This window comes from Arachis hypogaea, chromosome 11 (assembly GCF_003086295.3).
Source record: "Arachis hypogaea cultivar Tifrunner chromosome 11, arahy.Tifrunner.gnm2.J5K5, whole genome shotgun sequence".
Taxonomy (NCBI): domain Eukaryota; kingdom Viridiplantae; phylum Streptophyta; class Magnoliopsida; order Fabales; family Fabaceae; genus Arachis; species Arachis hypogaea.
In genome coordinates this window covers 43,716,233-43,740,466 of record NC_092046.1, presented here as the reverse complement: position 1 = coordinate 43,740,466, position 24,234 = coordinate 43,716,233, and the positions used below count along the sequence as shown (strand labels likewise).

The following is a 24,234-nucleotide window of genomic DNA, read 5'->3' as shown; positions in this document are numbered from 1 at the left end:
CATAGATTCCCAGTTTCTCTATTACAGAGAGGGGCATGAGGTTTATTCCTGAACCAAGGTCACATAGAGCCTTAAAGATCATGGTGCCTATGGTACATGGTATTATGAACTTTCCAGGATCCTGTCTCTTCTGAGGCAATGTCAGTTGATCCAGATCACTTAGTTCATTGATGAACAAGGGAGGTTCAACTTCCCAAGTATCAATGCCAAATAATTTGGCATTCAGCTTCATGATTGCACCAAGAAACTTGGCAGTTTGCTCTTCTGTAACATCCTCATTCTCTTCAGAAGAGGAATACTCGTCAGAGCTCATGAAGGGCATAAGGAGGGTCAATGGAATCTCTATGGTCTCTAGATGAGTCTCAGATTCCTTTGGTTCTTCAGAGGGAAGCTCCTTATTGACCACTGGACGTCCCAGGAGGTCTTCCTCCTTGGGATTCACGTCCTCTCCTCTCCTCACAGGTTCGGCCATGGCGCTTATGTCAATGGCCTTGCACTCTCCTTTTGGGTTCTCTTCTGTATTGCTTGGGAGAGTACTAGGAGGGATTTCAGTGATCCTTTTACTCAGCTGGCCCACTTGTGCTTCCAGATTTCTAATGGAAGACCTTGTTTCATTCATGAAACTTACAGTGGCCTTAGATAGATCAGAGACTAGATTTGCTAAATTAGAAGTATTTTGTTCAGAGTTCTCTGTCTGTTGCTGAGTTGATGATGAAAAAGGCTTGCTATTGCTAAACCTGTTTCTTCCACCATTATTAAAGCCTTGTTGGGGCTTTTGATCCTTCCATGAGAAATTTGGATGATTTCTCCATGTTGAGTTATAGGTGTTTCCATAAGGTTCACCTAAGTAATTTACCTCTGCTATTGCAGGGTTCTCAGGATCATAGGCTTCTTCTTCAGAAGATGCCTCTTGAGTACTGTTGGATGCAGCTTGCATTCCATTCAGACTCTGAGAGATCATATTGACTTGCTTAGTCAATATTTTATTCTGAGCCAATATGGCATTCAGAGTATCAACTTCAAGAACTCCCTTCTTCATAGGCGTCCCATTACTCACAGGATTCCTTTCAGAAGTGTACATGAACTGGTTATTAGCAACCATGTCAATGAGTTCTTGAGCTTCTGCAGGCATTTTCTTTAGGTGAATGGATCCACCTGCAGAAGTGTCCAGTGACATCTTTGATAGCTCAGATAAACTATCATAGAATATATCCAGGATGGTCCATTCTGAAAGCATGTCAGAAGGACACTTTTTGGTCAACTGTTTGTATCTTTCCCAAGCTTCATAGAGGGATTCACCTTCTTTCTGTCTGAAGGTTTGAACATCAGCTCTAAGCTTGCTCAGCTTTTGAGGAGGAAAGTACTTGGCTAAGAAAGCCGTGACCAGCTTATCCCAAGAGTTCAGGCTGTCTTTGGGTTGAGAATCCAACCATAATCTAGCTCTGTCTCTTACAGCAAAAGGGAAAAGCATGAGCCTGTAGACTTCAGGATCTACTCCATTAGTCTTAACAGTATCACATATCTGCAAGAATTCAGTTAAGAACTGAAAAGGATCTTCAGATGGAAGTCCATGAAACTTGCAGTTCTGCTGCATTAGAGAAACTAATTGAGGTTTCAGCTCAAAGTTGTTTGCTCCAATGGCAGGAATGGAGATGCTTCTTCCATGTAAATTGGAATTAGGTGCAGTAAAGTCACCAAGCATCTTCCTTACATTATCATTATTTTCGGCTGCCATCTCCTCTGCCTGTTCGAAAATTTCTGAAAGGTTATCTCTGGATTGTTGTATTTTAGCTTCTCTTAATTTTCTCTTCAGAGTCCTTTCAGGTTCTGGATCTGCTTCCACAAGAATGTTCTTGTCCTTGCTCCTGCTCATATGACAAAGAAGAAGGCACAGAAAAATAATAATAATAATAGAGATCCTTTATACCACAGTATAGGGATCCCTTTGTGAGTGGAAAAAAAGAGGGAGACAAAGAATGTAATATAATGGAAGGAACACAACTGTGAGGATGGAAGAGATGTGAGATGAGATGTTAGGATATGAATGAATAAATAGAATAAGATGGGAGAGAGAGAATTTTCGAAAATTATTTTTGAAAAAGAGTTAGTGATTTTTGAAAATAGTTTTTGAAAAATGTTAGTAATTTTCGAAAATTAAGATTTTAAAAATTAAATTAATTAATAAATTAAAAAGAAATTTTGAAAAAGGGGAAGATATTTTCGAAAAATGAGAGAAAGAGTTAGTTAGGTAGTTTTGAAAAAGTTAAGAAACAAACAAAAAGTTAGTTAGTTAGTTGAAACAAATTTTGAAAACCAATTTTGAAAAGATAAGAAGTTAGGAGGTTAGAAAAGATATTTTGAAAAGATATTTTTGAAAAAGATAAGATAAGAAGATATTTTAGAAACTAATTTTGAAAAAGATTTGCTTTTTTAAAATCTCAATTAATGACTTGATTCATAAGAAATCACAAGATATGATTCTAGAACTTAAAGTTTGAATCTTTCTTAACAAGCAAGTAACAAACTTCAAATTTTTGAATCAAAACATTAATTGATTATGTTATTTTCGAAAATTTGGTATAAAAATAAGAAAAAGATTTTTGAAAAATATTTTTGGAATTTTCGAAAATAACTAAGAATTTTGAAAAAGATTTGATTTTTGAAAAAGATTTTGAAAAAGATAAGATTTTCAAATTGAAAATTTGATTTGACTCATAAGAAACAATTTGATTTTAAAAATTTTTTGAAAAAGTCAATCCAAATTTTCGAATTTGATGAGAGAAAAAGGGAAAGATATTTTTTTTATTTTTGAAATTTTTATGAAAAAACATGAAAAATATGCAATGCATGAAATTTTTAGATCAAAACAATGAATGCATGCAAGAATGCTATGAATGTCAAGATGAACACCAAGAACACTTTGAATGTCATGATGAACATCAAGAACATATTTTTGAAAAATTTTTAATGCAAAGAAAACATGCAAGACACCAAACTTAGAATTCTTTAATGCCTAGACACCAAGAATTCAAGAATGCATATGAAAAATACTATACAACACAAAACAAAAAATCATCAAGATCAAACAAGAAGACTTACCAAGAACAACTTGAAGATCATGAAGAACACTATGAATGCATGAATTTTTGAAAAATGCAAGATGCACATGCAATTGACACCAAACTTATTATATGACTCAAGACTCAAACAAGAAACAGAAAATATTTTTGATTTTTATGATTTTCTAATTTTTTTTTTGTATTTTTCGAAAATTAATATGAAAAAGAAAAATAAGGATTCCAAAATTTTTAATATGAATTCCAGGAATCTTGCATTCTTAGTCTAAAGCTTCAGTCCAGGAATTAGACATGGCTCACTAGCCAGCCAAGCTTTCAAAGAAAGCTCCAGTCCAAAACACTAGACATGGCCAATGGCCAGCCAAGCTTCAGCAGGTGATCATGGATCAGCAGCAGATGGATGAGCAACAACTAAATTGCTCTTGAAAACAAATTGCAAGCCTCAGTCCAATTGAATTTAGACATGGCTTTACAGCCAGCCAGGCTTCAACATGCTTCATGAAACACTAGAATTCATTCTTAAAAATTCTGAAGCCATAGAATAGTTTATTTTTGAAAACATTTTTTTTTCGAAAACAGATGAGAAAATTTTGAAATATTTTTGAAAAATTTTTGAAAAGAAAACAAAAAGAAAATTACCTAATCTGAGCAACAAGATGAACCGTCAGTTGTCCAAACTCAAACAATCCCCGGCAACGGCGCCAATTGTGATGTCCAGGCTCAAACAATCCCTGGCAACGTGAGCAACTTGGTGCGCTGATCTCAATACATAATTGTCACAACTTCGATACAACTAACCAGCAAGTGCACTGGGTCGTCCAAGTAATACCTTACGTGAGTAAGGGTCGAATCCCACGGAGATTGTTGGTATGAAGCAAGCTATGGTCACCTTGTAAATCTCAGTCAGGCAGATATAAAGTAATGATGGTGTTTTCGAATATTATATAGTAAAATAGGGATAGAGATACTTATGTAAATCATTGGTAGGAATTTCAGATAAACGAATGGAGATGCTTTTCGTTCCTCGGAACCTCTGCTTTCCTGCTATCTTCATCCAATCAGTCTCACTCCTTTCCATGGCTGGCTTTATGCAAGGGCATCACCATTGTCAGTGGCTACATCCCCTCCTCTCAGTGAAAGATATGCTCACATGCTCTGTCACAGCACGGCCAATCATCTGTCGGTTCTCGATCATGCTGGAATAGGATTCACCCTCCTTTTGCGTCTGTCACTAACGCCCAGCACTCGCGAGTTTGAAGCTCGTCACAGTCATTCAATCATTGAATCCTACTCAGAATACCACAGACAAGGTTTAGACTTTCCGGATTCTCTTGAATGCCGCCATCATTCTAGCTTACGCCACGAAGATTCCGGTTAGGAGATCTAAGAGATATTCATTCTAGCTTATTTCATGTAGAACGGAAGTGTTTGTCAGGCACGCGTTCATAAGGGAGAAGGATGATGAGCGTCACACATAATCATCACCTTCATCACGTTCTTGGGTGCGAATGGATATCTTAGAAGCGAAATAAGAAGAATTGAATAGAAAACAGTAGTACTTTGCATTAATCTTTGAGGAACAGCAGAGCTCCACACCTTAATCTATGGAGTGTAGAAACTCTACCGTTGAAAATACATAAGTGAAGGTCCAGGCATGGCCGAGATGGCCAGCCCCCTAAAACGTGATCACAGGATCAATACAATCCAGGATGGTCTAAAAGACAATAGTAAGAGGTCCTATTTATAATAAACTAGTCACTAGGGTTTACATGAGTAAGTAATTGATGCATAAATCCACTTCCGGGGCCCACTTGGTGTGTGTTTGGGCTGAGCTTGAGTGTAGCACGTGCAGAGGCCATTTGTGGAGTTGAACGCCAAGTTCTGTGCCAGTTTGGGCGTTCAACTCTGGTTTTGGATCCTTTTCTGGCGCTGGACGCCAGATTTGGGCAGAAGACTGGCGTTGAACGCCAGTTTACGTCGTCAATTCTTGGCCAAAGTATGGACTATTATATATTGCTGGAAAGCCCTGGATATCTACTTTCCAACGAAATTGGAAGCGCGCCATTTCGAGTTCTGTAGCTCCATAAAATCCACTTTGAGTGCAGGGAGGTCAGAATCCAACAGCATCAGCAGTCCTTTTTCAACCTCTGAATCTGATTTCTGCTCAAGTCCCTCAATTTCAGCCAGAAAATACCTGAAATCACAAAAAAACACACAAACTCATAGTAAAGTCCAGAAATGTGAATTTAACATAAAAACTAATGAAAACATCCCTAAAAGTAACTAGATTCTACTAAAAACATACTAAAAACAATGTCAAAAAGCGTATAAATTATCCGCTCATCAGCTAAGCATTGAGCTTTACACGTGTAGAGGCTTCTCTTGGAGTTAAATGCCAGGTTGTAGCCTGTTTCTGGCGTTTAACTCTGGTTTGCAACCTGTTTCTGGCATTTAACGCCAGAATAGGGTAAAGACTTGGTGTTAAACGCCAATTTGCATCGTTGAAACTTGGGCAAAGTATGGACTATTATATATTTCTGAAAATCCCTGGATGTCTACTTTCCAACGCAATTGAGAACGTACCAATTGATCTTCTGTAGCTCCAGAAAATTCATTTCGAGAGCAGGGAGGTCAGAATCCAACAGCATCTGCAGTCCTTTTTCAGCCTTTGAATCAGATTTTTGCTCAGGTCCATCAATTTCAGCCAGAAAATACCTGAAATCACAGAGAAACACACAAACTCATAGTAAAGTCCAGAAATGTGAATTTTGAATAAAAACTAATAAAAATATACTAAAAAGTAATTAAAACATGCTGAAAACTACTTAAAAACAATGCCAAAAAGCATATAAATTATCCGCTCATCAGACATTCATGGCAAGGATTGAGAATATAGGCTTTCTATCCTAGTAATTAATTATCATACAATGATTAATAAGAGCTAATCCTATTTAGTCATCTCCTACATTGGAAGAAGGTACAATGTTATCTTCACACGAGAGAAAGTCAAATGAGACTAGTTAATCTCAATCCACAAGTCCTAATCAACTTACTAATTGAATTAGCAAGAGGTTAGAGTCAAAGGAAACAATATTAACTAACAACCCTAGATCACCAATCTAAATTGGTTATTAATGACTCAAGATTGCCCAATTTCTTTTTCCAAGCCAAGAATGCTCAAAAAGCTACTCTAACATCCAATCAAGCATTTTGTCAAACACTTGGAAGGCATAAAGGGAAAGCATGGTAAATTGCAATAATAGTAGATCTATAACTACCCAATGCAAGAAAAATAAGAGTAACAACTCAATTAAACAATAAAGGAACATAAAACATGAATTGAATTAAAAGAAAATCCAAATCCAGCAAAAGTGTATCAACATAAAAGAGGCATAAAAAAGGAAATTAATAAGAGGAACTAAGGAAACTAAAGCAAATTAACAAGGAAAAGTAAATGAAACTAACTAAAAACAAGTAATTAAACCTAAATCTAAGATGAAAATATACTAAGAACCCTAATTTCTAGAGAGAAGAGGGAGCTTCTCTCTCTAGAACTAACCTAAGTTATGCTTCCTATACTAACTAATTGCTCCCCCCTTGACCCATCTTGAATTTTGCATGAAATAGCCTCAGAATTGAGTTGGACTTGGGCCTGAGAAGCACAGAATTACCCCCAGCAAATTCACTTTAATGAGGTCACATGCTGATTGTGACGCGTACGCATGGGTCACGCGTACACGTCGCCTGGATGTCCTCGTCTTCACGTGTGCACGTCACTCTAAGCACTCCAAATCCTTGTTTTTCCATGAATTCCCCATCTTGCATGCTTTTCTCTTCAGCTCTTTGATCCATTCCTTGCCGTTTCAATCCTTAATTCACTAACAAACATATCAAGGCATCGAGTGGAATTAAAGGTAAATTAAAATTGGCAAATTTAAGGCCTAAAAAGCATGTTTTTACTCTTAAGCACAAATTTAGGGAGAATTACAAAACCATGCTATTTTATTAAATAAATGTGAGGAAATTTGATAAAACCTACTAAATTAAGCACAAGATAAACCACAAAATTGGCGTTTATCAACCACCAAGAGGGGAAAGGAAAGCTTCTAAATGGGACGACAAACAAGTTTCTCCGCACAATCCTCTGAAGGAAGTTCATCATTTGTAGCTAACCACGCTAATCCACCTTGCTCATCTCTGCATGCACCGAGGATGGTGCAATATTTAAGTGTGGGGAGGTCGAGACCAACTTCTGTAGGTAACTACTTCCTTTTCCAACCCTAATTCTTAACCTTCTTTGTTAGTTAGTTGTTGCATTGCATGATAGATTGCATGTGTAGTTAGTTGCTTGCATTTAAGTACTACTTGGTTGAAGTAATAATTTCTTTTTCAAGAAACTATTTTAGGGAATTTCACTAATTTGAATTAAAAAATTTTGAACTTGCTTGAAGAAATTTAATTTAGAATATGGTTTTAGAGCTAGAACACACAATCCTAGTGAGATTTTTGAACCTATTTGATTGGTTGCATCTTATCAACCAATATATTTTATTTTGGTGTGTGTTGTTCTTTCTAAAATTGTGATCTTTGTCTTGCTTGATTCTATATTTCCATTGTTTGATGTATGCATGCACCTATGTGATTGAGGCCATTATTTCACTAAGCTTACATACCCAAATAGCCTTACCATTTCATCATCTTTTGTAAACCGATGTTGAGCCTATTTTATCCCATTTGTTCTCTATTTTAGCACATCATTAACTCTAATCGAAAAATAATGAATGTCCTTAATTTGAATCCTTGGTTAGCTTAGACTAGTGAGAGAGTGCATGATTTAAGTGTGGGAAAATTGGGTTTGGAAACATTTGTTTGGGGATTGGGTATTGTATATTTTTGTGAAAATGTGAAAAAAGATAGTTGAGCACATGTTCATGCATTCAATACCTTAATCATATGCATTGATCTCTCGTATATATAACCCATCCCATATATAAAAAAAATAAATAAGAAAAATAAAAAGAAAAGAAAAAAAGAAAGCAATAAAAGGGGACAAAATGCCCCAAAGTAAATGGTGGTAGCAATGCATATGTATTGTACTCAAAATAAGGATGCATGAATATGTGGCAAAAGATAGTCAATGGGTAGTTAGGTTTTGCATTGTAATTACATGGAGTGTCTTAGGTTAGGTGGGAAGTTTAGGTTAATCAAGGATTCAGATTTTAGTCCACTTAATCAAATACATTCCTACCTTGTCCTTAACCCCATTGCAACCCTTAAAAGACCTCTTGAAATGTGTATTCATGCATTAAATTTTTGTTGATTGGTAGAAGAAGAGCAAGCCTTAGAAAGCAAGATTAGTAGAGAACCGAGAGAATCGACCCTCAAACACTAGAGTAATCAGAGTGTACACACTTCTAGTGAGGGTTCGATGCTCGGTTCTTTGTTCCTGGCTTTCACGAGCTTTCTTCTTGCAAGTCTACTTGTACTTTATTTTGAGATTTGAATTAGTGGAATCTAGTTCATATTTGCTCTTGGAAGATTTATTTACTTGTAACAAAGTAGGTAAAAGCATTTAGCATGTAGTTGTATTCATATAGATAAGTTGCATTGCATAAGTCTTGCCACTTTCCCTTCACTCTTTTCATTCCCTTGAGCTTAGCATGAGGACATGCTAATGTTTAAGTGTGGGAGATTGACAAACCACTATTTTATGGTATATTTTGGATTAAATTGAGTGGATTTTGTCAACTATTCTCACACTTATACATGTAAATTGCATGTTTTTAAGTTTCCTTCCTAATTTTGTGCTATGATTGAAAACATGCTTTCTAGGCCTTAAAATCGCTAATTTTTAATCCTCTTTTCTTTCCATTCGATGTTGTGATATGTGTGCTAAGTGATTTCAGGATTTATAGGGTAAGAATGGCTCAGAGGATGGAAAGGAAGCATGCAAAAGTGGAAGGAACATAAGAAATTGAAGATTTGAGAAGTTGGAACTGACGCGCGCGCGTGCGCGTGGCTGAAGCGCACACGTGATCACACCATCCTACAACCGACGCGTACACGTGACTAACACGTATGCGTGACTAGGAATTCGTCCAAGCGATGCGTACGCGTGGCTAATGCATACGCGTGACGAGCGTCACGTGCTGCGATAAACAAAATTTGCTGGGGGCGATTTTTGGGCTGCTTTTGACCCAGTTTCAGGCCCGAAAATGAAGACAAGAGGTTGGGGAGTGGAGCTAGACAATCATTCATCATTCATTCATTCATACACTTTATGTTTTAGATACAGGTTTCTAGAGAGAGAGGCTCTCTCCTCTCTATAGGTTTTAGGGTTTTTAGTCTTATTTCTTCTTAGCTTTAGAATTTTATCTTGCTTTAATTTATTTTTCTTCTACCTTTTATTGTTCTAGTATCTTAGTTTATCTTCTCTTATTGATTTTTTTATTTCCCAATTGAGTTTATGAACTCTTCTTGTTAGATTCAATTTCCTTTTAACGCAATTTGAGGTATTTCATGTTTATTGCTTCTTTCTTTAATTGTTGGTTATTGATTCCTTGCAATTGTTAATCTTAGATTTTATTATTTCTTGTTACATTTCTATGCTTTTATTTTGTGCCTTCCAAGTGTTTGACAAAATGCTTGGTTGGATTTTAAAATAGATTCTTGTGTTCTTGACTTGGATTGATTAATTAGAGACTCTTGAGTTATCAAAATTCCTTTGTTGATTGGTGATTGAAAGTTGCTAGTTAGCTTGAGCCTCACTAAATCTAGTCTTTGATTAGGACTTGTGAACTTAAGTCGATTTCGCTCGCTTGACTTTCCTTCATTTGTTAGAGGATAACTAAGTGAAAGCGATTTGCACTCACCATCATAATCGATGATGATAAAGAGGAAATGAATTCCAATTCTCAATCCTTGCTAGGACCTTTCTTAGTTGTTAGTTTATTTTCTTGCCATTTTACTTTCTCCTTTCTTACTACAAAAACCCCAAAAATACTTTCCCATAACCAATAATAACTACACTTCCCTGCAATTCCTTGAGAGACGACCCGATGTTTAAATACTTTGGTTTATTTTTATTGGGGTTTGTACTTGTGACAAACAAATTAAATGTTGATCGAGGATTTCTTGTCGGTTTAGAACTATACTTTCAACGAAGTTATTTTTAGAAATTCTTCACTGACAAATTTTCCTCCATCAATCTCTCTCTAAAAGTAAGAAAAGCACTGGATTACTCCTCAGGAGGCTCACTTCAGATGTTGAAGACTCCCCAAGAAGCACAATACCTCATTGACATGGTGGCAAACAATTAATATTTCTATTCTTCAGAGAGACATACAATTCCAAAGAGGGGAGTATTGGAACTTGATGGTGTAGATGCTATCTTGGCCCAAAACAAGCTCATACACCAACAGATTTAACAACAAATAGAGATGATGACTACGAGGATGGATGGATTGCAACTAGCTGCTGTAAGCACACAAAGCCAAGCCCAAGTGTCAAGTAGAGTGAATTAACCTGGAGAAAGCTATGAACCATTTACATGTGAGGAACTAAATTTGTAGTAAGTTCAACTCATGAACAACACCTCAAGTTTTTCTTAACATGACTCTTATGGTGACACATACAATCCAACATAGAGGAACCACCCCAACTTGAGATGTGGTGAGAATCAAAATCAAGGGCAAATGAACTCCAATTCTAACAATTTTTGCAACACAAACAACCACCCACCCACTAACAATAACCAATACAACAAACCACAAAACACATATTTCCAACCTCATCACACCTCACAAGTCTCCCAGAACAACTTCTCCACACCTTCATTTAACTCACAAAACACTTTCTCCAATGTCTCAAACAATTTCCATTAGCAACCATCATATCCCATGCAACCACAACCACATCCAGACTCCCAAAGATCTCCAATCTAGAATCAATAATGGAGAGATTCATAAAAACCCAAGAAATGACAAACAAAAACCAAGAGGACTCAATAAGAAATCTTGAAAAGTGTTCTGAGGGTTACCTGAAACTGTAGGTCAATCTCGGACGAGATCTTCTGTGCCGGTCGGTGATGACATGTCCGGAGGGTGTGGAACGGTCGGGGCTGTTGTGTCCGACTTGTTGGACTAGCTACACTGCTGATCCTTCGTCACCGGAGGGTGGGAGGTACCTGCAAGGGACTCCGATACTTAAGTTAGCATGGGTATTAAGCAGGTTCTTAGTAGAATCAGAGTATGAGTTATACCTGGGTGCTCCAGTGTATTTATAATGGTGTAGAGTGACCTTCTTAGATAAGATAAGTTAGTTATCTTATCTTATCTTATCTTATCTTTGAGTGAGGTCATCTTATCTTCTGGGGAACCGTCTTTATCTTTCTAGGCTTTGGCTGCCTTTAGATTGGGCTGTGTCCCTTCGTTTGGGCCTGCTTGGGCCTCTTATGGCGATTTGGCCGAGCTCTTTGTGAAGAGGTCGGATATTGACCGAGCTCTTTGAGAAGAGGTCGGATAGTCTGACCTGAAGAGGTCGGTCGGCTTGTCGCTAAACAACCCGGATCGGACATCTTGACCCAGGGTATGAACAGTGCCCCTGCTTGAGTTCGATCTTTCCGTGAGATCGTGCTTTTCAGAGCTTCGATCTCTTTGGGGAAGTCGTGCTCAAGCATTTGTCTGGCTTGTTTCTTCATTGCTTTGCAATCTTTGCAGATTTTCTAGAGGTTTGGTACTTCACAGTCCGTCCTCTTTTGAGTGATAGTGTGGGTTTTCTACCCTTGCCTTCTGGATCACGCCTTGCTTTGTGTTGACAACCCTCTGCTTTGGCGAAGTTATCCTTGCGGCTTGATATCTGGGCTTTTAGTGACTTGTCCAATGACTTTTTAGTGTTCTTTGTATAGAACCTTTTTTAGTCTCGGATGACGTTCGTAGTCCTGTTTGAGATTGTGCTTTCTTGGAGTGGAGTTGTATCTCTTTTAGCTAAGCACATTTGAGCTTTAAGTTGTTTCCCAGCCTTTTTGGCTTGTTCTTTTTTTGAGATCGTACTTACGCCTCTTCTTAGCTGACGTCGACATGTACGACTTTGCCCCTGCTTGAGTTCGGACCTTTCCGCGAGATCGTGCTTTCAGAGTTTCGATCTCTTTGAGGAAGTCGTGCTCAAGCATCTGTCTTTGGTCGATCTTGCGTATTTTCTCCTTATGCAAGTTTGGTATTTGCCTTTTTCGTTGAGAGGTCTTTTCAGCCTTCTTCCAGCTTGTTTGTCTTCACTGTTCGGGCTTTTTAGTCATAATCCAACAACTTTTTAGGTATAGTTTGTTTGGACGACTTTTTAGCTCCGTCTTTGAGGCCGTGCTTTTCACTTTTTAAGTAGTGTCTTTTTTCAAGACTTCGTACCTTTCAGCAAAGCACTTCTGGCTTTGGTCTTTTGACCTTTCGTTGGCCTTTGTGAGATGTTTATAGAATGTTGGCATTTTGCTGTCTGACCTTTTTTTGTTTTGTCCACTTTCTGCTTGGTCAAGGTGGTCCTTTGGGGCTAACTTGTCCGACAACTTTTTAGTGTTCTTTGGTAGAACCTTTTTAGTTAGTCTAAACAATTTCGATAGCCTTGTCGTGGAACTGTGGCTTTTTGGCGCACGTTTTTTGTTGGTCCGATTTCTCTTGTCGGTCCAAGTTGTAGCTTTCGTTGGTCCGACTTCTTCTTGTCGGTCCAAGCTGTAGCTTTCGTTGGTCCGACTTCTTCTCGTCGGTCCAAGCTGTAGCTTTAATTGGCTCGGGCTGACTTCTTCATGTCGGCCTCTTCTAAGTTATTTTTTAGTAATCCATTTTATTTGGACCTTTGTCAGATCTCTTTTATAGATTACTTTTTATAACTTTTGTCGGGCCGACTTCATTATGTCGGGCTCTTCTAAGTTACTTTTGTAATCCTCTTTCTTGGACCTTGCTCAGGTCTCTTTCAGGGATTACTTTTGTAACTTTATGTTTTGGGCCGACTTCATCATGTCGGGCCCTTCTAAGTTATTTTTGTAATCCTCTTTCTTGGACCTTGTTTAGGTCTCTTTCAGGGATTACTTTTATAACTTTTTGGTTTTGGGCCGACTTCTTCATGTTGAGCCCTTCTAAGTTAAAGTAATCCTCTTTTATAGGGTTGGCCAGACCTCTTTTCAGGGTTTACTTATAACTTGGGTTGACTTGGTCCGACTTCTTAACGTCGGCCAGTCTTTAAGTTATTATTTTAGCAATCCATTAAGACCTCGTCAGGTCCTTTCTCCGGATCACTTTCGATAACTTCTTGCATTATTCCGTTTTCATCTTTGCCGACTTGTAGAAGTTGGGATCAATCTTCGTTTGGTCGACCTTCAAATGAATTTGGTTTTCATCTCTGTTGGTCTTTATCGTGATCGTGCAGTGAATTTGTTTTTCACTTTCTGCCGATCTGTTGCTTTATAATCAGGTGATGAATTCTGCTTTCACTTTTTTGCCGACCTTGTCGAAATCGGGCGATGAATTCTGGTTTTGTCTTTGCCGACTTTTATCGTGATCGGGCGGTGAATTTGGTTTTCACCCCGCTGACCTTGTCGTGATCCGGCAGTGAAATTTGCGTTTCAGATTAATGCGTCTTGGTATAGCAGTGAATTTTGTTTTCACTTTGTCGACCTTTGTCGAAATCAAATGATGAATTCGGTTTTCATCGTGGTCGGGCGGTGAAGTTGGTTTTCACCTCGCCAACTTGTCACTTTGTAATCGGACGATGAATTTGGTTTTCATCTTGCCGACTTTGTCGTGATCGGGCGGTGAATTTGGTGTTTCACCTTGCTGACCTGCCGTAGTCGGGCATCTTGGTAGGAAACTTTTTAGGGAATCTGCAATCTTTTAAACAATAAAATGAAGATAAGAGTGTGTACATGTTAGTACCTACCTTTCTAGGTCGGGCAATCTTTTTTGATCTCGGCCTGGCGCTCTTTTTAGATTGCAGGCATGCCATGACCTTGGTAGCTCTTGCCCCTCGAGGTTGGACACTTTGTAGCAACCTTTCCCAATTCTTCTGAACAACTTGGTATGGTCCTTTCCAGTTGGCTGCTAGCTTCTCTTCTCCTGACCGACCTATTCTAATGTCCTTTCAGATTAGAATGAGATCGTTGTTGCTAGATTACCTTCCGATTGTATCTTGAGGCCATTTGACATTTTAACGCCTCTTCCTTGATCCGAGCTCTTTCTCGGGTTTCTGGAAGTAGGTCGAGTTCTTCCTTTTGAAGTTGGGAGTTGGCCTCTTCACTGTAGTGGATCACTCTGGGCGATCCTTCTTTGACCTCCACTGGGATCATTGCCTCCATTCCGTAAGCTAATCAGAAGGGTGATTCCTTTGTAGTGGAGTGTGGGGTTGTCCGATATGCCCATAGGACTTGTGGGAGCTCTTCAGGTGGGCTATAGGAAAGTTGGCATGCTTTTGATGTAAAGCTTTGACTTTGTATTTGCTCTGAAGAACTTTGGTTCTTTCTGCAAAAAGTTTGCATCTTTGATCGTTTGTTGTCACTTTTCATTCGCCTTTGAGAAGAATGTGTGCTTTGCTTAGGGTTTGGTTGTTGTTCCTATTTCTTTTCATCGTTGCCTGACTCCTTTTGTACAAAAGTTCTAACTTTTGTTTTGACCTTTTGTTTGAGAGGTGTTCGGACTGTTTGGGTATAGATTGTCGACTTCCTTTCTCTGTGTTCTTGCCCTGTTGTTGCCTCCAAAGGGTGCCCTTGGACTTTCGTGTGAGTCCTGGGGTTTCCCTTTTACTGCCATGTCTATCACTTGATATTTTTCTATTATTGTCCGAGTTGTTTTCTTATTTGCCCGAGTTGTTTGGTAGTAACCCCATAGTCGACCTATGTCTTTGAGATGTCTACTAAGATCCCGGACAGCATGTCTGATTGGCTGGATTTCATAGTTTTAATGCGTGTTACTGTGGCTGACAATGAGTACATTCCTTATATCGTCTTCGAGATCGACTTGTTGTGGTCATGAAATGTAGCCTGGATGAGGCTTCTGTTATTGCCCCCTGGTTTGGTGTTGGCTAGTTTTGAAAATGCATCAGCTCGGGCATTCTATGTGTCGAACTTCATTTTCCCCGATTTTGTTCGAGTTGTTGGTGCTGGCTGGTTTTGAAAATTCATCAGCTCGGGCATTCTATGTGTCGGACTTCATTTTCCCCGATTTGTCTGAGCTGTTTTCTGTTTTTGTCCAGGGTCCCCCAAATTGTCCGAGATGTTCTCTGGTTTTGTCCAGGGTCCCCCAAATTATCCGAGCTGTCCTCTGTAGGATTCTTCCAGCTAAGTTTGTTTTCTGTAGGATGCCTTTTATGGGCTGGTTGGTCCGAACTCTGATAGTGTGAGCTTGAAGGTATGGGTGGAGTCGTTAAGAGGTGAGTACGAGGGCGTAGGCGAACTTTTTCTATCTTTTGATAGTTTAGTTCGGCCCCTTGTAGAGCTTTGCTGATGAAGTAGATAGGTTGTTGCCCACTTTCGTCTTCTCTGACTAGTACTGAGGCTATTGGCCGACTTCCCACCGCGAGGTATAATATGAGTTCTTTACTTTCCCGGGCTCTGGTGAGAATGGGTGGTTGCCCCAAGAATTTTTGAAACCTCGGAAGGCTTGTTCGCATTCTGTTGTCCTTTTCAAACCTCTCTCCCTTCCTTAATATACCTCTTTGAGGTGTCTTTTGCAAGACGATTTGGAGATTGAACCTCCTGCGAATCCTCTATTTATCATATGAACACGTCTCTTAGGGAGGTGAGGTAAACGTTCAACTCGTCCGACCTCTTTGGTGTGAGGTGGATGTTCCACTCGTCCGACTCTTTGTTGTGAGGTGGACCTTCAACTCGTCCGACCTCTTTGTTGTGAGGTGGACCTTCAACTCGTCCGACCTCTTTGTTGTGAGGTGGACCTTCAACTCATCCGACCTCTTTAGTGTGAGGTGGCCCTTCAACTCGTCCGACCTCTTTGCTGTGAGGTGGATCTTCAACTCGTCTGACCTCTTTGGTGTGAGGTGGACCTTCAACTCGTCCGACCTCTTTGTTGTGATTGGGCGAGGTGGTGGGATCTTCTCAGTGTTGTATATTTCTCAGTAAACACCCATAAGAGACACCCGAAGAGGGGTGTAATTGTGGTGTTTTCTAGGCTTCTCACCGGGTTTATCTTCTTTTTTCTTGGATTCTTTATCCTTGTCCCGTGGTGGGTTAGGAGAATCCGGTTTTTGAGCTGTCTCCCAATCGGGAGTTCTCCTCCATATTGATATATTTTTCCGCCCTTTCTTGAACCTCGTTTAGAGATGTTGGGTACTTCTTGGATATTGAGTGGCTGAAAGGTCCTTCTCTTAGGCCATTGATGAGTCCTATGATAGCCGCTTCTGTTGGAAGACTTTGTATGTCAAGGCATGCTTTGTTGAATCTTTCCATGTAGCTGCGGAGACTTTTCCGATCTCCTTGCTTGATTCATAATAGACTTGGGACGTGCTTGGCTTTGTCCTTCTGGATGGAGAATAACGAATTGCATATGAGGCCTCCGTGAGATACATCCTGCTTCTGAAATTGCTAAAATAATGGCTTGGATCCGATGTGTCGTCGTACGGAGTCATGTCGGGAGCTTTGAAGTCTTTTGGGACTTTAGCTTTCATGATCTCCTTGGTGAAGGGATCTTTGTCCTTGTGGGAGTCGTCATCGTGACTGGGTTGAATGGTTTTGGCTTTGAGATCAGCCTCGAGCTTTAAGAGCTTCTCCTCTAGCTCTCGTCGTCGCCTAGTTTCTCTCTGAATGTTTCTCTCAGCTTCTTGTTCCAGCTGTTTAAGGCGATTCTGTTGCTTACAGATAGCTTCCAAAATTTCTGTGTTTTGGGGTTGCTTATCTCCCCCGTTTTGAGGTGTGTCTTTGGAGGTGGCGTCCGCGTCTTTGTTTGGCGTTATGTCCACCAAACCAGAGTTGTGATCGTTGTCATGGTCGTCCGCCATGGTAATGGGATGACTTCCAGGTTCCCCGACAACGGCGCCAATGTTTCGAGGGTTACCTGAAACTGTAGGTCGATCTCAGACGAGATCTTCTATGCCGGTCGGTGATGACATGTCCGGAGGGTGTAGAATGGTCGGGGCTGTCATGTCCAACTTGTTGGACTGGCTGCACTGCTGATCCTTCGTCACCAGAGGGTGGGGGGTACCTGCAAGGGACTCCGATGCTTAAGTTAGCATGGGTATTAAGTAGGTTTTTAGTAGAATCAGAGTATGAGTTATACATGGGTACTCCAGTGTATTTATAATTGTGTAGAGTGACCTTCTTAGATAAGATAAGTTAGTTATCTTATCTTATCTTTGAGTGAGGTCATTTTATCTTCTGGGGAACCGCCTTTATCTTTCTAGGCTTTGGCTACCTTTAGATTGGGCTGTGTCCCTTCGTTTGGGCCTGCTTGGGCCTCTTATGGCGATTTGGCCGAGCTCTTTGTGAAGAGGTCGGACATTGACCGAGCTCTTTGAGAAGAGGTCGGATAGTCTGACCTGAAGAGGTCGGTCGGCTTGTCGCTAAACATCCCGGGTCGGACATCTTGACCCAGGGTACGAACAAAAGGCAAATGGGACAAATGGCTAAACAAATCACAGAGATGTGTGAGAAGCGAGCAAATGCCTTCCCAAGTGACACTGAAGACAACCCAACGGACAATAGAAAAGCTATAAAATGATAAAAGTGTAAAGCAATCACATTGAGAAGTAGGAAGAATGTGGAGAAAAAAGGCACCACTCAGGAAGAGCACAACAAAGAAGGCTCAAAAGAAGAAGAGAAGAAGCCAAAGAAGGGGTAGGAAACTTCTATATAAAGTGACAACTTAATGATGAAAGAGGCAGTGAAAGCATACCAACCAAAGTTACCATATCCTCAAAGGTTCAAGGGAGAAAATAAAGAGAAGCAATACTCCAAATTTCTGGAGATATTCAAAACACTTCACATCAACATCTCTTTCATAGAAGCACTTGAACAAATGCCATTATATGCTAAGTTTCTGAAGGAATTGTTGACAAAGAAAAGATTCTTGAAAGAAGGACAAACTGTTGTGATGACCAGGGAGTGTAGTGCTATCATCCAAAGAGATTCGCCAATAAAAGAGGAAGGATCTAGGGAGCTTTCATATCCCCTGCACCATAGGCAATATGACAATTGAGAGAGCATTTTGTGGCCTTAGTGCAAGCATAAATCTTATTCCCCTATCCTTGATGAAGAAGCTCCAAATCCATGAATTGAAACCCATACAGATAGCTCTTCAAATGGCCGACAAATCCATTAAGCAAGCACTGGGGGTTGTGGAGAATGTGTTGGTGAAAGTAGGGAAAATTTTCCTCCCAGCTGACTTTATTATTCTTGACATGGAAGAAGACTACAATACTATCATCATTCTGGGGAGGCCTTTCTTAGCTATGGGTAGAGCATTGATAAATGTTAAAAAGGGAGAATTGATTCTAAGAGTACATGATGAACACCTAGTTTTCCATGTTCTCAAGACCATTCATGAGTCCACTCAAGAAGAGGAGTGTATGAAGATTAATTCCAGAGACCCAAACTTAAAGGAGGCACCCAATGAGCCACTTCCAAAGCTTCTAAGCCCATGCTGAAAAGAAAGAAAAAAGGTAGAAGTGGTAGAGCAAAATGAAGGAACTAAGGAGGAACCACAACCAAAGCCTCCATATGAGATGATCAACAAAGTCCCTCCTAACATTAAGACCAAGATTGAGATGGAATCACCACCTGAAAAAGAGAAGAATCCCAAGAAGAAGGAGCCAAGAGGTTGGAGAAACAAAAGAATCCCCACTAAAGGTTTCTCACCAGGGGATAAAGTGGTGCTAACTTACCAACCTATAGAGCCAACTCCACAATTTTATGGATACTACATACTGAACGAAATTCTTTCACTTGAGCATGTGGAGATCATCGAAGAAGAAACTAGAAGGAAGTCCGCTGTTGGAGGAGAGGATTTGAGGCATTATGATCATCATCCTCCCTAACAAGGGACAACCGTCAAGTTAGTGATATTAAAGAAGCACTTGTTGGGAGGAAACCCAACCTTAGGTAACTCTTTCATACTCTTTTAAAAAAAAGGTTAGTTAAAATTTTATGTATTGCGAGGAATTAAGTTTGGTGTTGCACACCAATGTGATTGTGTCAACAAAGAAACAAAATCAAGGGTGAAAGTGTGGTACTAAGTTTGGTGTTCCACCAGTAACATCATTTGAGCATAAAGTAACCCTTGAGACAATCATGAATAATCACAAATTCCAAACAATCACATAAATCAATTAACCTTGCATTTCACTTGTGTACTTTCTAGTTCTGTAATTTTTTTCCCATGGAAGCAAAGCACATGTAGTTTTATGCATGCATAAAAAGCTAAAGTATGCACTCTATCTTTGCATATAGAAGTAATCAATGAACTAAGTTTGGTGTTTAGACACCACTTTTAGCTCAATAATTCATAGGCATACTTGCATGATAACTATCTTTCAAGTGCTTGAGGACAAGCAACTTTCAAAGTTTGTTGTAGGCAGTCACTTTATCCTTCTGGAGAATCATACATCATCAACCAAAGAGACAAAGAAGGATACAAAGACCAACAATGATGATAAGGAATGAAGCAAGGGACACCAAAAGGTTGTGTTGTTAAGTGATTAACTTTTTTATTGTTGTAATTGAAAGTGCTACTATACCTCTGTTTTAGTTAGTTCAATTTTCTTTTAGCTCAATAACCATGATGCATGACATCTCATTGTACCATACTCTTGAAAATTTGCTTGTACCCAATATCTCTAAGAATGCAACAGAGCGTATGTCTTTGAAAGGAAGATTTAGGAATTTTAAAATTTTTTTAGGCAAGCAAAAGATTAAGAGAAGTGGAGGTTCTTATTGAGTGATTGTGTATTGAGGTTTCATGTTTGTAAAAATTTGTATGGGAGCTCATAGACATGGAATAAAGTTTAGAGAAATATTAAGGAAGTTCTCAAAAATCTATATATCCAAGAAGCAGTAGCAAAAGAAAGAAAAGGCATAAACAAAAAGAAAAAAAAAACAAGAATAAGCCCAAGGCTCTGAGCATCAATTACTAGGAAGAAAAAGAAAGAAAACAAGGACTCAAATAGTTACTGTCCTAGTTAAATGCTTTGGGGTGAAATTGTGTCAAACAGAGAGGTTTGAGCAAGTAAATCCTAAGGGGTGCTTCAACACCTAATACCTTAGACCAACTAATTTAGGAGTATTGATTGAAAGCTTATCTTAAAGAGTCGCTTTGAGACATGACACTTAGAGTCAAGGCCAAGATATAAAAAGAAAAGAAGAATGTAAGAAAAAAAAAGTGCTGCTTCAAGGTGACAATCTATAAAGAGACTTCCATAATATAATCTGAATGGAATCCTTAAGATCTAAGACTTCCAGAATGTAAGGACTAATAAGCACTGGAACCCTTGCATGAACATATCAATTGGAGTTCACCGCCCTACTATCACTTAATCACTTCACTCACCAAGGCATCATAAGCAATTCTTCAGCCCATTCCAAATAAAAGAAACCTTTGTGCATAGTTCTGTTCTTTCTTGGGAAAAAGCAAGGTTTAAATTTGGTGTTGTGTGATGCATATGCATCGTTGGTGGTTTTACTTATTATTTATAGTAGCTTTTAGTTTGTTTTCATGAATTTTCCTTATCAATAAACAAGCAATTGGATGACTTATTTCTACATGCTTTGATGCATCAAGTACTAGTTGAATTGTGGTCATTTTCATGAAAACGATACAAGAATTTATGAGATGCAATAAGTGGTGAAAAAGGAAAAGATTTCAAGAAGATCAAATTGCATTTAGATGGATGAAAGGTCTTGTGATTATTCATGAAATGGCAAACTTTGATGCAATTTGTGTGATTGATGATTGGGAAAGCAGACTAAAGAAAAGGGAGGAGGCATTGAAGGCATTGGTAACGCTTACATGACCCCCGACAATGCCAGCGATGAAGGCCACGTGTACGCATGGGCGATGCGTACGCATGACGAGAAGAAGGCGTTGGCAACGCCAACGCTGGTGCAACAACGCCAGGCCTAAAAAGGTGGGGGGCGTTAGCAACACCAACCCTCTCCCAACAACGCCAGGCAAGACACCAAGGGCGTTAACAACACCAACGCTGGCCTGACAACGCCACACTTGAAGATGCTAAAGGTGTTGGCAATGGCAACGTTGTCTCAATTAACGCCAGCTTAAAGCAATGCCAATGTGAAGTAATGAAAGCGTTAGCAACGCTAACGCCAACTTGAACAACACCAGGCTTCACCTCCATGCAACTTCTAGTGTTAGTAACGCTAACGTCAGCACCAACAACGCCAGGGCATAATTCTCATGCAACTCCCAGCATTAGCAACGCTAACGCTAGCACCAAGCACGCCTGCGATAGTGAATATGAAAATTTTCAAAGGCCACACGCATGCGTGGGCTATGCGTACACATGAGAATGGTATTTTTGCAAGCCACGCATACGCGTGGGAGACGTGTACGCATAAGAAAGACACCTGGCAACGCTAACGCTGGGTGAAAATGCTAAGTGGGGTCTGGAAGCATTAATTTTTAGCATTGTTAACACTATCACTACCTCGGCAAAGCCAGTAGTGAAGGCCATGCGTACGTATGACTAACGCGTACGTGTGACAAGTTCCAGAAGCAATGGCGACGCGCACGCATAGGCGACGTGTACGCGTCACAGGAAAAAGGCGTTAGCAACGCCAACGCTGGCTTAACAACGCCAGATATGAAGCTGAAGGCATTGGCAACGCTCATTTTGCCTCACCAACGCCGAGTGCCCAAAACACCTTAAATTCCAAATTCAACAAGGCCCACTCCTCACTCTGAAAGCGTGATTCAAAGCCATCCAAAGAGTTAGAGAATTAGTATAAATAGGTGGTACTTTGAACTTCATTTGGGGGGGTGGGGGACTCTCTAGCTGGAAATATATAGATCACTCTTCATACTTTGCTTGTACTTTTCTTTTAGTTTATTTTCCAACTTTGTAATTTTGATTTCCTTTTGTAATGAGAGTCATAATTCACTAAAACCCCACTTCATTAGGGGGAGGAGCTCTATTTGATTCCAACGAATTAATGTTATTTTCTTCTTCTCAATTCAAGTGTTGTTATTCTAAGAGAAAGTATTTGTGCTTCATAGATCCAATTACTATTGAGAGATGGATTGGATCTACTTGAATTTAATGATGAACTTGAGAAAGGAGTTATGAAATTCAGATTGAGACTTTTCTCTCATAATTCTCTTGATTGATAATTCTTGGTTTGGTATGTGACATATAACCACCTTGAATTGATATCCTAAGAGTTGTGTGGTTTTAGATTAGCAATTGAACTTCACCTCTTCTCATGCGCAATTAGATCAAGAGATTGGTAATTGATTGTGTTAAGAGAAATCGAGTCACCAAGAGATTGGGACCCAACTATTTACAATCTGCCATAGATCTACTTCACATGATTGAGAAATGGTTGAAACCCATTGATTCATGATGAATCTAACATCTCCAATCCCTAATGATCTCACCCATTATCAACTCCCACTTAAATTTCTTTAATTCCTTGTTTACCCATCCCCACATCCATTTACATTCTTGCAATTTACATTCCCTTGCTATTTACTCTTTCGTATTTACTTTCTTTCAACTTAAGTTTATGTTATTTACTTTTCCAGTTATTTACATTCTTGCTTTTACATTTAGTCATTTAATTTTATGCTCTTTACTTTCATGCAATTTACTTTCTTGTTTAATTGCTTATTCAATACACAAACGTCATCAAATGGTTTGTTTAACTAGAATATCCACTTGACTAAAGTTGCTTAATCCATCAATCTTTGTGGGATCGACCTCACTCAAAGTGAGTTATTACTTGACTACGACCCGGTATACTTGCCGGTGGAATTATTGTTATCAATTTTTCCGTATCAAAAGGTAAGGCCATGGATTAAGTAGATCATCTTTACAGACTATATGGTATTGTCCATGTTGCTAGAAACATTAATGACGAGCTTAGTGTAGTCATTTCTACTTGATTTAGGAGATTTCTTGTTAGATTAGAAATGGTAGTGTCATTGTTGATTAGTGATGAACAAAAATTGTGTGTCAGTATAGAATTTCACAATTGAAATCTCGTTGCAAGTATAGTTCTAAACCAACAAACAACTCCTCAACCAAAAATTTGTTTGTCACAAGTACAAACCCCAATAAAAATAAACCGAAGTATTTAAATCTCGGGTCGTCTCTCAAGGAATTGCAAGGAAGTGTTCTTGTTATTGGTTATGGATAGCATATTTTTGGGTTTTGGATAAGGGACAAGAAATGTAAATAGCAAAAGAAATAAACTAATAACTAGGAAAGCTCTTGGCAAGGGATGAAAACTAGAAGTCCTATCCTTGTTATCATCATCAATTGTGATAAGAATTATCCGTTGCTCCACTTAGTTAACCTCTAACTATGAAGGAAAGTCAAGTGGATATAATCAATTTGAGTCCACAAGTCCTAGTCAAATCCTAAGAAAAGACTAGCTTTAGTGGCATTCTAGTCAACTAGCAACTTCTAATTATCAATCAATAAAAGAGTTTGATAACTCAAGAGTCTCCAATTACTCAACTCAAGCAAAGTGGAGAAAAATCTACTCTAACATCCTTCCAAGCATTTTGTCAAACACTTGGAAGGCTTAAAAGGAAAGCATGGTGAATGGACAACAAGAGTATTAAATCTACAACTACCCAATTATGAAGACATAATAACAACACCTCAATTAAACAACAAGGGAATATAAAATACAAATTGCATTAAAAGGAAATCCAAATCCAACAATAGTGCATCGATATAAGAGAGGCATCAAAAGAGAAATTGACAAGAAAACTAAGAAAGCAAGGATGTAACAACAAGAAATTGAAATGAAAACAAAATGAAAACATGAAATCAAACCTAAATCTAAGAAGAATTAACCTAATCCTAACCTAATTCTAGAGAGAAGAGAGAGCTTCTCTCTCTAGAATTCTAACCTAAAGGCTCCTCATAACTCCTCCAAGTGCTCCCCCCTTGTCCAATCTTCAATTCTGCATGAAATAGTCTCTGGAATCAG

General features: G+C 39.1%; 1 non-coding gene across 1 annotated transcript; it reads left to right on the top strand.

Moving 5' to 3' along the window:
* Positions 1 to 1,231: 1,231 nt before the first annotated feature.
* LOC112724560 (small nucleolar RNA R71) lies at positions 1,232 to 1,339 on the top strand. Its single transcript, XR_003163717.1, has one exon. It is a non-coding gene; the product is annotated as a small nucleolar RNA R71 (small nucleolar RNA).
* Positions 1,340 to 24,234: the final 22,895 nt, after the last annotated feature.